The sequence below is a fragment of the Monodon monoceros genome, unplaced genomic scaffold (genome assembly GCF_005190385.1).
Source record: "Monodon monoceros isolate NGI ecotype Baffin Bay Population unplaced genomic scaffold, NGI_Narwhal_1 Super_Scaffold_21, whole genome shotgun sequence".
Taxonomy (NCBI): Eukaryota; Metazoa; Chordata; class Mammalia; order Artiodactyla; family Monodontidae; genus Monodon; species Monodon monoceros.
Genome location: NW_021703778.1, coordinates 100649407 through 100664694, shown reverse-complemented (window position 1 = coordinate 100664694; position 15288 = coordinate 100649407). Strand labels below are relative to the sequence as shown.

The 15288-nt window shown below is 52.2% G+C and overlaps 2 protein-coding genes across 2 annotated transcripts in view; one reads left to right on the top strand and one right to left on the bottom strand.

The window, feature by feature from the left end:
- The first annotated feature begins 1977 nt into the window (after positions 1-1977).
- ZFHX2 (zinc finger homeobox 2) overlaps positions 1978-15288 on the top strand; it is a 28904-nt gene continuing 15593 nt past the window's right edge. The window contains exon 1 of the mRNA XM_029236913.1: positions 1978-2407. The gene's annotated coding sequence lies outside the window, so the exon portion shown is untranslated. The remainder of the gene's footprint in view (positions 2408-15288) is intronic.
- Positions 11034-15288, bottom strand: part of NGDN (neuroguidin) — a 58726-nt gene continuing 54471 nt past the window's right edge. Inside the window, exon 13 of the transcript XR_003795798.1 lies at positions 11034-12089. The gene's annotated coding sequence lies outside the window, so the exon portion shown is untranslated. The remainder of the gene's footprint in view (positions 12090-15288) is intronic.

Below are 15288 nucleotides of genomic sequence, written 5' to 3'. Positions count from 1 at the left end.
GGAAAAAAAAAAAAAAAAAAGGGGGTAACTAAGACCAGTACAGCTACTCTAGACTCTGGAGTTTTAAAGGGGAGTTAATACATCCCCATGAATGTTCAGGAGAAGGGTGGATGGGAGACTTTCTGTAAGAGGAGGAAGTGATATTTTGGATGAAAACTAAAGACATGATGGGATTTCAACGGTTGGAGACCAAGATGGTGACAGGAACAGCATGAGCAAAGGCTCAGAAGCTGGAGAGCACCTGGCCCATGTGTAAGAGGAAAGAAATGAATCTAGAAATACACTTGAGGGCAGGTTGGAAAAGGTTTTGAGTGTCAGACTGAGGAGTTTGTCCAGTGGCCCCCTGAGCAGGCTTTGTCAGGAATAGGAGAAATACTTATGTTCATTTAAAATATAGGAAGACATGAGAATGGCCCTTTGCTTTGGGAGACAAAATAGAGAAGGCTTCTTCTCCTTACTCCCTCCCAGGGCTATGATTAGCTGGAGGCATCAACTGCATGTCTGATTCTTTGAGTAAGGTAGCTTGCTGAAGAACAGTGGCTCTTGTCAACTCCTGGGCCTGCTCCTATGATGGGTGCGAAGTGCTAGGTTCTCAATACCTGTCCTCTCCCCAGTATGTTTCTGGAAACACGTGACCCATGGGAGGTACTGTGGAGAGGACACTGGTTTACAGACATGGCATCCTGAACTTGGGATCTCTTTAAGGCATACCCCACCACATCCTATGACAGGTACCAATGTGCAGAGAGGGGAGGGACCCCAGCCCCTAATTCCTTTCACTGGCCTGCTTTTCATCTGTCCTTTGCTTATCAGTTTTGTTGCCCAGAGGAAGAAGACTTAATCTCTTCTGTGAGTTATAAAGTCCAGTCCAGTAGGGCCAAGGCAGCAGTTTAAGGAAAAGGAAAGACCAGACTCCAAAGCTAGACAGACCTGGAGTTGAGTCCCATCTTCACTTTACTGGTGTTTGGCACTGGGCTAGCAACTCCACCTCCCTAAACCTCTGTTTTCTCTTTGGTAAAATGTGGACTGCCTCACAGTTAAGTGTGAGGAATTCAGTGACAAACTGTCACGTCATAGAGATTCAGAATGTTAGTTTCTTTCTCCTTCCTTTTCTCCTGTGAACTCCAGGGTTTTTTTCTTTTAAGAGAAGTAGGCTACAGCAGCTAGTGTGAGGTCTGGAGTCAGACTATCAGGATTTGAATCATGGAGGGGTCACTTATCGGCCGTGTGACCTTGGGCCAGTCGATTAACTTGTTTGTGCCCTGGTTTCCTCAACTGGAAAATGAGACTAGTTGTGAGAATTAAATAAGTTAATATATGTAAAAGTGCTTGGAACTGTCCCTATGCACTCAATTAATTTTAGCAGCTATTGTTATTAGAATATAGGAGAGCTTATGGGAGCTGATAAACTGAAGATGAGGATGGGGAGCCAGAACCTCCCCTCCCCCCACCCAACTCTGGGGACCTTGTGACCACGTGGAGGAGACAGAAGCTCCCAGGGACCAAGACTAATTGCTGTGGAAGATAAGGTTCTAGTGCCCAATTGGAAGGGACAGGAACTAATAAAGCAAGAAGAAGGGAGTGAGGAAAGAGAGATAGGCCTCGAGTGGCTCCGGGAAGCTGGCAGAAGCCAGGACTTGCTCTAGAGCTGATTTAAAAGAAAATTACAAAACACGTGTGCGATTTCTGCAGGCAGAAGGAAGAGGAGGAGAAGACAGGAAAGTGTTTAAAGGAGCCTGCCCTCTTTGCAGGCACCGGCTTGGACCTGGCGCCACAGTCAAGCAGGTGGCCGGGACCGCTGTCCGCCTGTCCTCGGGCCTGGGTTCCCGCCCACAGTCCAGCCAAGCAGGCGGCCACAAGCTCTAGAAACGGGGGGCCGGGGCGGGGGCGGGCGGACTACAACTCCCGGCATACTCCGCGGCGGGCGGGCCGCTGCACCTGCTCAGTGGGGCCGCCCCGGGCGCCTGGGTATTGATTATTCCATTGTGTGGGACGCCTCGGCTCCAGCCAGTGAATGAGGCGGAGGAGTGAGGGCGAGGAGGAGGAGGAGGAGGAGGGCGAGGAGGAGGAGGAGGAGGGCGAGGAGGAGGAGGAGGAGGCAGGGAGCGAGCGAGTGCCCAGGGTGAATCAATGGAAACCCCCTCACGAAGCCGGGAAAACACTTCAGCCGCAGCCAAATAGCATTGATTATTTTCCTTCACTTCCCTCACCGCCGTGAATTTATTTATTTATTTTTTCCATCTCCGTCCCCGACGCCCCGGAGTGAGCGCTGGAGGGAGGGAGGAGGAGGGGAAAAAAAGGAATCAACACATCGGAGAAGTCCCTTCCAAGAGCCACCCCCTCCCCTCCCCGCCTCGCGCTGCTGGGCGGCCGCGGTTCGACTCCCGTCCCTGCTTCCAGCTGAGGTGTAAGTGCATCGATTTCCGATGCTGCTGGGTTGGTTTTTTTTCTCCTCTCCCTCTCTCTTCTTCCCTTCCTTGCTCTTTGGAAGCTTGAGACGGAGGGGAGAGGAGGCGCTCGGAGACTGCCGCTGGAGGGCACGGAGAGGGACGGGAAGGGACTGGGGGAGGGGACCCGGACGGACAGACGGACACACCGAGAGCCTGAGGAGAAGGAGGGACAGGGGTATGGGAGGGAAGGAGAGGGCCTGCGAGCGGGAATGGGGCGAAGAGAGAGATGCCGGGGTGGAGGTAGAGACGGGGAAGGGAAAGGTTTCGAGGCTGGACCAGGAGCCAGCCGGACAGATGGGAGGGTAACGAGAGCCTAGACGGGCCGCGCCGAGCTGTGCAGGGAGCGGGGGTCCCGGAGGGAAGGGGAGGCCGGGGGAGTGCGGGGGCTCGGAGCTGTCAGTCTGGAGGCGCCTGGGTCTCGGTGGCCCCCCGCCGGCCGCAGGATGGGGGAGGAACGGCGGCTAGCAGACAGGCAGATGGATGGGCAAGCGCGCTGGGGGGGTGGGAGGGTGGGAGAGGACGTGGATACCCTTAATCTTCGATCTTAGGTTTTGCCAGAAGTTGAGTTGTTTGTTGGTTTGGGGGGTTGGGTTTTGTTTGTTTTGTTTTGTTTTGGAAAGGTGTGAGTAGTAGGTGAGGGGAGGCCTCTACTCCTATTCAAGGTGAAGTGTGTCTCTCCTGGCCCCCAGCTCTCCATCTGCTCTTGTCTGTCCCTCTCTCTGAATAGCCCTATCAACGAGAACTCGACCACGCGTTTTGCTGCTCCTGTTGCCCCGCTGGTCTCTGTCCATGTGTCCCTACCTCTGGATTTTGCCATTCTACACCTCATTCATTCTCCCCACCCATCCATCTCCGAGTCTGTCTGTGTGTCACTATCTCCGGATGTGACCTCCTACCCGGGTGATCCTTTCCCTATGTGTCCCTGTCACTGTGTGTTACACCTTGGCTGCCTGACTGTTCTACCCGTCTAGGACTCCATGCCCTTTCCTTCAGGGTCTGAACGGATATCTCTGGCCTTTTCAGGCCGCTTTGGAGTTTGCTTATCAGTCATGACTGATGTTTGTGGTAGTCACTGGTCAGAGGCCTGGAAGAGTGGAGGGATGGAGCAGATGTGTCTCCCCCAAGGATTCGAGTGCCCTTTCAGCATGGCCAGGATGGCTTCCTCTTCCATCTTCACCCTGGGAGCTTTGGAACTTCCTAGCATTGTTGACTGTCCCCTCTGCCATGTGCCTGTGTCCCCCATCAGGACCTCACCTCTGGTCTCCTGTGTGTCATCTGCCTCTCCAGGAGCTTCCCACCACAAACCTCTTCCTCTCTGACTTGGTTTTCCTCCCTTCCCTCACTTTACCATTATATATCATTTCATTTCCCCATTTTGTTTTACCCCCTTTTTTCCCCATCCCTGTCTCCCATGATCTCCTTTGCCTCTTCTTCACCCTTGTTCCCACAATCTGCACTCCTCCTACCTTTTCTCCTTGGTCACCCTAAGTTTCTTGTATTCCTTACCTTCTCACCCAGCATTTTAACTGCAGCAGCAAATGTACCAGAGAGCAAAGGGGCTGGGAGAGTTGGGAAGTATGGTTTGTGAAAGCACGTAAACAGGCCAAGAAATCAACTTACTGGACTTCCAGGGACATATAACCCCTTCATCAGTCAGGGCCATTATGTTCATTCACTGTCAACTTTGATTTTGTAAAGGGACATTCTCTGGGATTCTAAGCTCCACCCTGCCTGGTTGCCCCTTATCTTTCAGTTCATTCTAGACATCTGTGGCTTTTTCTCTACTTTCTAATTCATCTTTTTCCTGGGTCCTCACTCTTATCATATTTGGATTCAGCATGATTCTTTACGAGGCAGTTTTCATTAGTGTGACAGACGCTATTGATATCTTATGCAAGGGGCCAGGTTCATTCAGCCTGAAGAATGGGAAAGGTGGATAAAGAGTCTGGAGAGTTTACCTTGTTTTATGCCCATTATTGTTTTTCCAGACTTCAGGAGCTTGAAGGGTAAAAGGAGGAGGTAGACATGGGCAGAAAATGGAAAATTTCAGAGGTGAATAGAATGACAGAAAGGAAGGGGAGGCCGGGTGCAATAAATGCATGGGGTAGACAAATGCATGACGTGAGGAACGCGCAAAGGAAGGGATGAAAATACATGTGGAATGGGGGGGCAGGGGAGGAACCAAGGGGTGATTAATGAAAAATTGGGAGAATGAAATAAAACATGAATTAATAGTGATACAGAAGGAGAGAGGGAGAGAAAGGATAGATTATTTCTCAAGAGGAAGGTCATCAGAAAAAGCAATATGAACTGAATAAATACAGTGGTAAAATGGGGGAAAGGAGGAATGGAGGAATAAGATGAGGTGGGAAAAGAGTATGGTACAAAGAAGGGAAATGGAAGGCAAAGGGAGGAGTGCTGAAGCAGATCAGAGCTGCACAGAGCTTGGTAGGGGGAGAGAGGAGAGATGAGATATCAAAGGAAACAAATGCCTCTGGTGTGAGGACACAGCATGACGGATGCAAAGAGAGCACAGCAGGAGGGGCGATTTGGAAAAAAGGCAGAGCAGAAATACCACTGGGCGAAGCCCCAAAAGACGGAGATGCCAAAGGAGAGGAGAGAGAGCGCAGAGATATCTGGTGAAGAGAAGGAGAGATTTGGCTCATTCCATTGGCCAAATCCCTCACTACCCCCCCCTCCCGAGGCCTTTGCTTTTCAACCCCAAGCCAGGGCAACGTGAGCAAAGACATGAAAAAGTAGAATTCCCATTTACTTTAGCTGATAGGAACTGGAATCTTTCTAGCCCCCTGAGCACCAAAGACCTCCAGCCTCTGATGTCATAAACTGCTGGTGTTGCCTTGGCAACCTGACAGGGGTCCTCCCTCCATGATGTCAGAGCAGCCGGTGTTACCTTAAGACCCATAGAGGAGCAACTTGCTGCTTTGCTGGGGAGCTGCACACATATGGGGCCGGGGCCAGAGTCAAATCTGTAGGATTCCTGCATCTGGTAGCTTGACCTTGCCGCCCTGGAGCTGTTCTTAGCTCCAAATGAAGTCTTGTTTGTGAGCACCTGAGGTTCACTAGAGCCTGCAGGAGCAAGAGAAAGGGACCTCAGGAGACAGGGGCACTGAGGACGGGATGGTGGGACTGAAAAGCAGGAAAGAAGGAAGAGAGCTGGAAATGGCATTTACAGAATGTGAAAGGAGAAGGGCTCTGTGAGCAGGGAGGGAAGTCCCTGAAAATGTAAGATGAACCTTGCTTTGGGTTTAGGAATGGAGCCGGAAGCTGGAAATGCAGATTAGAGGGCATAGGAGCTGTGTGAGAGCTGTGTGAAGCAGGGATACAGAATAGGGAAGGATTCTGAAATGCCAGAGGGCATGGTGGAACTTGGCTGTGGAGGGAGGGGAAAAAAAAGGGGGACTCTGAGAGAAGCTGTCGGGTGAGAGATCCAGGGTGAGTCCTGATGGCCATATGAGCAGGGGCTGCATCTGTCTAGTTTCCCATCGTTTTCCAGGACCTAGCACAATGTCTGTCACACAGAGGATGCTTAATATCTATTGATCGAGAGGTCAAATTAATAGGGAGAGGCTAAGGAAAAGACTTGCCCGCCTTCCTTTCACCCCGCCCCTCAGGCCTAAGTCTGCATAAATGGGCAAGCTGGGAAAGCAGACACTGAAGGAAAAGGCTGGAGGGGAGCAACTGTGAGATCTGAGGCAGAGAGAGGAGAGACTGGGTTAGGGGCCCACTTGGAAGCATCCAGGGCTGACTCTAGGGGCTGATCTGGGGAGTCTTTGCAGAGATAATGGGAGGAAAACATGAATGAACAGTCTTAGGAGCCCAGAAGGAAGATATGGAGGAGGCTAGAGAAAGGAGGTGGTTTCCAGAAAAGGTTGAGAGTTGTTTCTAAAGATAGAGTCGGAGATTTTGAATTGGAAGTAGCATCCTTACCCCACCCCATTCCCAATCGTGAAACCACAATTGAATCTGCCATATATAAATACATTAAGTACACACACACACACGCATACACACACGTGCGCACGCACGTGCTGATCACAAAGAGTTCATAAATCAATTCCAGGCCCATCCTAAACACCCTGTCCAAATCCAGACAATTACAAGGAAGTCAGCATTGGCCAAGTGGGCCAAAAGGCAGAAAGAGGCACAGACTTGGATGTAAGAAACCCTGTGAGGGATGGCCTTGACATCTGACTACGCAATGCGTTGTTGGAGTCGAGAGACATAAAGTAAAAGAGGGAGAGGCAGGAGATGCGGAGCTCATCACAGCTCTGAGGTCTGAAGGGCGGGGAGTCTAAACACGGAAGCCATAGAGGAGAAAGATGCACCCAGTCAGGAATTATAACTTAACCTGTTCCTGTGGCAAATGGATCAAAGGAAGCTAGGAAAGAAGCCTGGGATGAGAGGAAGCGAGCTGGGAGCCCTGGGGGAGAGTCTAGCTATAATAAGAAAGGCCAGGGCAGCTGGAGAAGGGGCCAGTGGGCGGGGGCCTGCAGGGAGGACAGCGGCGGCTGGATGCACGGTCAGCCACCGCCATGGACCTGGGCAGCACATATTTTGCAGCAGGCGACAGGCTGTCGACACGGCGGTCCTTTACCTCACTGTTAGAAACTCATTTCATTGATTTTTCCATCTTTCTTCTCTGGCTTCTCAGTCATCCCACCCCTCACTTTTCTAGAGCCCCTTGCCTCACTGTGGAAAGCCCCAGGGGACTGCCTGCCCACCCATCCTCCCCCCGGCCAGGCTGGTGAGACAGGGTGAAGGATTTAGAGGTGCCTTTCAGCACCCTGAGGTAATCCCATTGGCTCTCAGTATCCCCCTCTTATAAGCACTTATGCAGACCAGGGCCTCTGTGTCCAGTTGTCTAGGGTGCCCAGTTAAGGGGTAACAGGGCTGAGATCCACCTGCTCTCCTGTCACCAAGCTGTACCACTGCTGTGCACCTGGAAGAAGACACCTTTTCCTAATCCCTCCCAAGACAGCTCGGCACCCCTCAAAATCTCTTTTTCAAAGTCAAATGAGAGAACAGGAGCTGCCTCTGTATTGGGGCAGGAATATGGTATTACACTGAAGCCAGGGTTCCAGCCTTGGAATCACAGCAGGGCCACCCAGTGGTACAGTGTTGGCACAGGGGCCTGTGAAATTAGAGGGCCATAAGTAGCAAGCACTCTCTGTGGAGAGAAGAGGGCATTCATATGCTGTGTCTGGTCCTCTGTGGCATTTTGATGTGCAGAGTAGGTGGGACAGGGGTGGGTGAAGAAACGTTTACTTCACGTGTGGACCTTTCCCTGGTGCCTCCTCCAGTTACAGCCAACTACCCTCAGCCTCTCCCTTTGGGGCTGGCATTGGGCCAAAGGTCAAGAGTCAGTTGCCAATCATTTGGCTTCTCAGTGAAGGAGGGCAGAGGGTGGGACAGGAGTGTTAGGTTGTGTTTCCCTGAGGAACTGATGGGGTAAATGCCATTTCCATCCTCAGATTTTTCACTCCTTGTTTTGTTGGTGATGCACCCCTACCCCACCTCAGCCCCCAGTCTCAAGCCCAAGGCCCTCTGGTCCACCCTCCTTTTTCTCTGGTCTCGGCAAGGTTGTTTCTCTGGGGCCCAGTGTGTCTTGAGTCTCAGGTGTCTTGAGTCTAGATTTCTGCTGCTTGCTTTGACTCGTGTGTCTGTCACGCCCCCCCCCCATCACAGTTGTCTTCCTTTCTATCCAGCCATTTCCACGTTCTGTACCACTTTTCCTGCTTGGACCACAAACTGCTCCTTCCTCCCATCCCCAGCTTCATCAGGCTATGTGGTTTTCAAAACCTAGGGATAAATCCCGGTGCTTTAGGGAAAGGAGTGTGCTTGAGGTTAGGAAGAGGCAAGACCAAGGTACTGGTTCAGGATGGACGGGGCAGGGAGGAGTGGGAAAAGCGGAAGCAGGCTGAATAGGACGAGAAAGAGGGAGTCAAAGGTAAAAACCATGTGACTTGGAGCCGGGAGAAAGGTGGAGAGAAGGCCACGGTTTAAATGAAAAAGGAAGGAAGGCGGTAGGCTGAGGCTGCGAGGACTAAGAAACGGAAGAGAAAAAACCCGGAGCCTGACCCCCTGCAGAGAAATGACGGCCGCGAGGAGGAGGGAGGCCGAGCGGTTGTGGAAGAGGCTTAAGGCGGAAACGGCAGGCGGCCGGCTCAGCCTCCGCGTCAGTCCTGAGTTCAAGCCGTGCCGGCTTTGACCCTTGTGGGAGGAACTGAAGTGGCAAATTAACGACGATAATGAAGTCACTGCACCTTGTTTGTCTTTGCTGGTTTCCCCTTGAGATTTGTCCTTTGGCCAGACGGGGCACCGTGGGGGAGGGGAGGGCCAGCAGCAGGGAAGGGCGGGGGAGGGGCGCGGAGAAGAGGGCGCGGAGGACAGACGGACCCGGGGAAAAAAGAGGGAGGGGGATGAGGAAAGGAGAGAGGAAGCCAGGAATGGAGGAGAGGAGGGACGGGGGACGAGGGAAGAGGAGGGCAGGGGAGAGAGGCGCGGAAAGACGGGAAGGGAAGAGAACAATGGGGAACGGGAGAGGGAAGCCTGGAAGGAGGAGCAGAGGACCGGGAGGGAGAGGAGCGGTGGCACGGGGAAATGGCGAGCCGGAGGGAAAGGACGTGGCCGGGGTGCGGGAGCTGCAGCTGGCGGGGCCGGGGGCGGGGCCTCATCTCCATCTCTAACGGCTGTGAAATGAGGTTAGCTCCATTAGAGGCGGTGAGAGTGTAACGAGATCACACTCATTAGGGCTGGGCCATCCCAGTAATTACCACCACCCCAAACACGCCCGCGCCAGCCGGGCCACCGAGCACAAACAGGCACGCCAGGCACGTGGCAGCACACCCGCACAGGAACCACTTCCCGCTGAACGGGAAGCCCCAGGGCCCACGCGGGTGTAACCGAGAGCCTCGGGGAGACCCTTCACTAACCCCGAAGAGGTGCCGCGACAGGGCTACACCCAGGCCCTCAGCCACACACACAATAAAAAGCAATAAACATACACGTACACCCGAACTCGGGGAATAAGACACGTGGATGCGCAATTATCGTTTCCATTTATTGATCACATGCAAAGTGCCAGTCTCAGTAATGATCGTCTCAACGGGCACAACTCCAGGAGGAACTATTCCCCATTCTATTTATGAAGCGACAAGCTTTAAGCAACCCACCCGAGGACATTTACATCATAGAGAATAGAACTAGAATTTGATTCCAGGTGTCTGACCTTAAAGGCTATGTTTTAAAATAATACCGTACCGTTTTTTCTGAAGTTCATATGCTATTAAGAATACACATGTGTAGACTTCCAACTTTCAGAGAGCTTATCAGAAATCTGATACCCACCACAACCCCGCCCCCAGCAGAGAGAGAGAGAGAGAGAGAGAGAGACACACACACACACACACGCGCGCGCGCGCGCGCGCGCACACACACACACACACAGAATGGCCAGGGCCCGTGCATAGACTGCAATGCGAATAGCGCCCCCTGGAGTCGCACAAAGCAGTGGCCTGTTCTGGCCCATCTTAACACTAACAACAGGAGGAAGGCCATCTAACACTTTCAAGCTCAAAGGAGAGCATGACAGCACATATGCTCAAAGCAACACACGTAAGAGCAGAGTAACACACTCAGACTCAAGGATCTCATTCAGAATGCTTACCAGCCAGAGCTCAGAAGCTTACAAATTAACTTGAGAGCAGAGCACTGGGGTCAGACTACCTGAGGCCAATCTCAACTCTATTTTCCAAGTGTTAGACCTTAAAAATTACATAACCCATCTAACTCTGTTTCTATGTTTGTAAAATGGGAATGAGTAGCTGTATGTATTTTATCAGATTGTAGTGGAGGATTAGGTGATGTGATGCTTCCAGAGGGCTCAGCACAGTGCCTGACACAAGGTAAACATTTAAAGATACTATTATTAGTTGTTGTTGTTGTTTTAATAGCATTTAAACAGAGTCATTACTATCACAAGGGTTCATGCAGAATCAGAGAACCAGAAAGATTTATTTATATACACAGCCACTTACAATGGTATCCTTCCAAGTAATTCTAGAAGAATTGCACGTAATTCTTTTCAAGCTCAGGGAGATCAAAGGTCTTCCGCAGAGGTCCCCCATGCCAGGATCAGATAGGATCCTGAATCTAAATTCAAGGGCACAGCTCCCTGTCCCCTCGCTCTGGAGTGCTCATACAGAAGAAGGGTTCAGAGCTGGCTTTGCGTGGTTATCTAAGCCTGGGTCTCTCCAGTGCACCTACAAGATCACACAGCTCCACACTGCTGTCCTAACACTTGTGGCATCATTGAGGGAGATGCAGTGGCAAGAGGCTCCACTCCTCTCCACAACATCCTCTCCTCCAGCAGCAGACATGCTGCAGCACATCTCAACAAAGCCACGCAAATGTGGATGGATGTTCCTCTCTGGTTGTGGTTTTAATCCACAGCTTCCCTTTTAGCCCTGTCTACTCCCTCCCACCCCCATCTTCTTCCTCTCAGCCTCTCCTTTCTCCTCACACCCCACCCAGTTCCCCCCAGCCCACCTTAAGCATCTTGCTTGCTCCATCCCTCTCACTGGGGACAGGCCACCTGCCCTACCTGCTGCCAAAACTGGGGGCCCTCAACGAGATTCAAGATTCTCCAAGATTCAAGATTCGGTATTTACATGTACAGATCGAGATCCAGCTCCCCGCTCCTTCCCTCCCTCTCCCTCCCTTCTTCCTCCATCCTCTTCTCTGCCTTGGCTGTCCTTCTTTACCCTCTATGATACTTCTTTTCCTGCCTGTCTCATTTCCTGCCATTCTTATTTTCTCTCTTTAGGACAAAAATTCTCTTGCACAAAGTAAACACTCCCTAAGTACTGGGGTGCCAGGGAGATGTCTAGGAGAGATAAGTAGAATTAAAATGGAGGAATAGGAGTACCTTTTTTTTGTTTTCTTTTTAAATATAGAAGGTAAGCTTTAGAGACAGAGAAAGTGATAGCTTTAATGCAAGGAGAGGCCATAATAGTTCTGATGCAAGTGTGAGCCTGGGCAAAGCTTCCAGTCTCTGGTTTGGGATAATGGGATGTCTCTAGACGCAGCAATCAAGAGGGCCTGGTTAGAAATGAAGTCTGCTGCTGGGCAGACTAGATTTAAATCCTGCCCACCAAAGAATCTGCCCTCAGTCGAAAAGGGCAGAGATGAGAGGATGAGTCCAGGTCAAGAAGGGGCAAGACAGAAGGAAAGCGTCAGCCTAGCTGCACACACCTTGCCCCCCTCTTGGGGTGGCGAGGGTGGAGAGCCAGAGAGAAGGAAAGAAACTGACCTGATAGACACCAGTATGGGCACTTTTCACATGTTACCTGTACTAGTCTTCACGACAGCTGGGTAAGGACAGAGGTGGCAGCTGTGTGATCTTGTAGGTGTACTGGAGAGACCCAGGCTCAGATAACAGCACAAAGCCAGCTGTAAACCCTTCTCCTGTAAGAGCACTTGGGAGTGAGGGCCAGGGAGTTTCCAGATGAGAAAACAGAGTGGGTAAGTAACTTACCAAGGCTGCAGAGCTGGTGAGTGGCGGGGAGCCAGGACTGAACCTGGGTCTAAGTGAATCCATAGCCCATGTTCTTCCACTGCCTTAGAAAAGAAATCTCACCTGGTTAGAGTTTATTTGCTGTTGGTACCGACTGATCCCCCTAATGTGGGCACACACACTCCATCTTTCCTGCTTCTCTTCCCCTCCCCTCTGTGGCTGCCTCTTAAAAGCAACAGGTTGAAACCAAAAGGGGAGAAGGGCAGGGCAAAGTTAGTGTGGAAGAGGGCAGGCTGGAGGCAGGGATTTCAGAGAGAAGAAAGAAAAGGTCCCTAAAATGGGCTCCAAGGAAAGAGGATAGATGGAACAATTGGAAAAGTGAAAGGCAAAAATGTCTGGAGGGCTGGGACTTGGAAATCACTGTATGCAAATTGTAAGCAAATGTGCCAGTGCCCTCTGGCCGACTTTGCTGGGGAAGATTTTGCCCTGTGGTTGGGTTTGAAGAAAAGAAAGGAGAGGGGATCTTGTTTTTTGTTTTAAGTTGGGGAGATGGGAGGAGAAAGCCAGTCTGTCCCTGCGGGCCTGTCCTCTCTTCGGTGATGTTCCCTCCATAACCACTAGGGGGCAGTCGTGTCACTTTTCCACTCCAGCTCTGCCAGAGGTGGGAGGGGGCTCCAGCCCGGGGGAGTCCTGGTCTTGCTGGGGCTCTAGCTCCAGAGGAAGTGCCCCTGGCCAGCTTTACCTCCAGTTCTACAGGCCCCACGGCCTGGCGCCTCCTCGGTGAGGGGCACATTCTTCCTTTCCTCAGGCCTCACTTCTTTGGTCCTTCCTTTGCCCTTGCTCCTTTGGCTCCTGTAATTCTCGGGTTCTGAAGTCTCAGAGTGTTGTCTTTTGTGGTCTCAGAGCCCGCCTTTGCAGCTTTCCACTTCACATCCAAGCCTTTCTGTCCCTCTCATAACGTCTTTCTTTGTAGCTCTCTGGGTCCTACTGTCTGTCCTGAAGCCTCCTGGTTCCCTGGCGTCTTCCTGTTCTAAGTACCGTACATTTCAAGAAGTAGGAATTCTTGTCCAGCTACTTACAGGGTGCTTTTCTGCCCACCTCCCATGGAAGAATATCTCAGTTCAGGGATTATGTTGATGGGGCAACAAGTCCCTAGCTGAGCTTTGAAAGAAGTAGCACTGCCATCCTTTCCTTCTCTCCTTGAGGAATAGCGAGGGACCTGGGTCTGGACAGAGGAAGAGGGCAATACCCCCAAAAAACCTCTTCTGTTTCCCCATAGCTTTCTCTCCATTTTCCCTTTCTCCTCACGTTGTGAGGGAAGGAAGCATTAGGGAGGGTGATGGAATGAAGGGGCAGCAAGGGAGCTCTGGAGGCTGAGGGCCATTTTGGAGCTAGATGATTCATCTTAGGGGATGACTACACCCTCAGAACTCTCCACCCTCCCCTGGCTCCAGGCCTGCCTCCTCCCATCCCCCTCGGTGGCAGCAGCCTTGTAATTTAAAGCTCTTTCTGTCGCCTCTAATGTGATCCTCTCGTTTTATTGACTCTCTCTGCCGTCTGTGGCGCCCCTTCACATCAATCTCCGCTCTAATCACACCGCCACCACTGCCTGCTCTGTCTCCCCTAACCCCTCTCCTCGCGGGCCCCCGGCCCTCGCCTCTACCCAGGTCCTTCCTTTTGACTATCCCCCCACCTCCACCCTACACCCGATCCGCCCTCTTCCTCCTTCCCTCCTCCACACGCAGGAATGCCAGGGCCTTTAAGGGCTCGCCTTCTCCCTTTCCCCACGTATAAGGTGTACCCTGAGGGAGAGGAGATGCCCTTAAGGAAAGCCTGGAACCACAGGAAGAATGACAGTGGTCTGAGGGAGAATAAGACTCTGGGCCTGGTCGTGGTGCGTGGGAACCTGTCTCCAGAAAGAGATGAAAACTGAGGTCAAGGTAGGAAGGGCAGAGAAAGGGACACAGATTCAGAGAGGGACAGAAGAAAAGACTGAGGCGGAGGAAAATGGAAGGAGGGGGGGAAAGTGAAAAAATAATTGCTGCAGTTCAAGGTTTGTAATAAATGGTGATGGGAGAAGCACAGAGAAGAAGGGGGAGGGGAGTTGGTGGCAGTGGGGGGAGCGGGAAGAGAGGCACTGAGGCAGAGATAAATTTGCAATTGAAATCCTTTCCTGTAGAGGGGGAGGGGGAGGGGAGGGGGAGGGGGGGAAGAGATTTGCAATTTTAAACAGCTTCAGACCTACCCTCCCTCCGCTGATCCAGGTCTCACCCACTAGCTAGCCCAAAGCTAAGCTCCTTTGGTTTCTAGCTAGGAATCAGCTGTCTTTTTTCCAGTCCTGGGAAGTAAAAGCTTTGGAGAGAGGATTTGGGGCTTAGGTCTTCCTAGCCCTCCTCTGCAGTTTGATCTACAGCTGTGATTCGGGAGCCAGAGAGAAGTTGCTGACGGATATGAGGTGGGCCAGCACGGGGAGAGCACCCACCAGGTTCACCCCTCAGTGTCAGGGCCCAGGAGGGGCCGCTCTTGCCCGGTCTCAGTTCTTCCTACCAGGTGAGCCCCCATTATGGGGGTGACAGTGGAATGTCAGGCCCTCACACTCCAGCACATGTATCTCCCCACTTCCCCCGGCACGCCAAGGATTCCATAGGAAGAATATCTTTATCCCACAACTTCAGGGCTTCTGCTTTCTGGTTATGTAAGATAACTGCCCCCCCCCCCCCCGCCCCCGTCCAATTCCTTCACTTCCCTGTTAGTTCTCCACCCCCCTCGGCCCAGGTGCTGATTTGCATTTTCATTAGCATGCAGAGCCAGCCCCTCGCGGAGCGCCTTAATGGCTCCTCCTTCGACTTCACGCCTGGCTGGCCCCCCAGGAGGAGGAGGGAAGTGGGAATGGGGGCCTCCAGGCGGAGTGCGGCCAGACCAAGGACCCATTCCAAATCAGGGAATCTGAAGGTGAGGGTTAGAGGCTGTCCAAGGCGGGAGAGGCCACACCACTTCCTGGCAGCGCTCTGGCCTGAGCGCTAAAGGCTTAATTGTTCGATATCTGCTGCTAATTGAGAACTGAAGAGGAGTCAGGCCACCTGGGACACTGGGAGAAGCATGGGATGGTGAGGCATGGGGGAATTGGTGAGTTTGAGGGGGGGACCAAGGTAAAAAAGCGGGTGGGGCTCGGTAATCCTAGTCAGCTGGAGGCAGCTCAGGAATCCTGACTTCTAGACTTTGGGAGGCTCATTTCGCCAGTCCTGTGTCTGCGGGGCAGTCCGTGTAGATGGAGGAGCCCAGGCCACAGCTTTGGGGTCTAGC